We start from the raw sequence: 569 nt of genomic DNA on the forward strand, positions 1-569 counted from the left end.
CGGTGGACGGGTGGAGGCAGCAGCTGCCCGCCGGGGCAGGGTGTGACGACCCGCCTCAGTCTGCTTCTGTGCAGCCGAGAGCTGCTGGGCCAAGCTCTTAACCGCGTCGCTGAAGAGGCCGGTCTGGGACACAGGGGCATTAAGGAACCAAACTTTGTCGGTGGCCCTCATATCAACCAGACACAGCCAGAAATGGCGCTCCTGGACCACAAGTGTGGACATCACACGACCCAGAGAACTCGCGGTGACCTTCGTCACTCGGAGCGTGAGGTCAATAGCGGTTCGGAGTTCTTTCAGAACTTCCGGATCATGACCACCCTCATGCAGGTCCCTCAGCCCTGCCGGGTGGAGGCGATATTAGGACACAACTTCATCGCAACTGACAGCTCCACCGGGGGGACCCTTGTATACCCCCTGGCTGCACCACCGTCGAGGGTGGTGAGGGAGGAGGAACCATCCCGGAGGGCGGCAGCGCAGCCGAATCGGTTGTTGGGAGGAGCACCGAAGGATACCGCTGGTACGCTCTTTGAAGAGGGCCCAGCGCGTTCCTTTGGCGGCTCAACTGGTTG

This window comes from Sinocyclocheilus rhinocerous, unplaced genomic scaffold (genome assembly GCF_001515625.1).
Source record: "Sinocyclocheilus rhinocerous isolate Xijiao unplaced genomic scaffold, SAMN03320098_v1.1 scaffold901, whole genome shotgun sequence".
NCBI lineage: Eukaryota > Metazoa > Chordata > Actinopteri > Cypriniformes > Cyprinidae > Sinocyclocheilus > Sinocyclocheilus rhinocerous.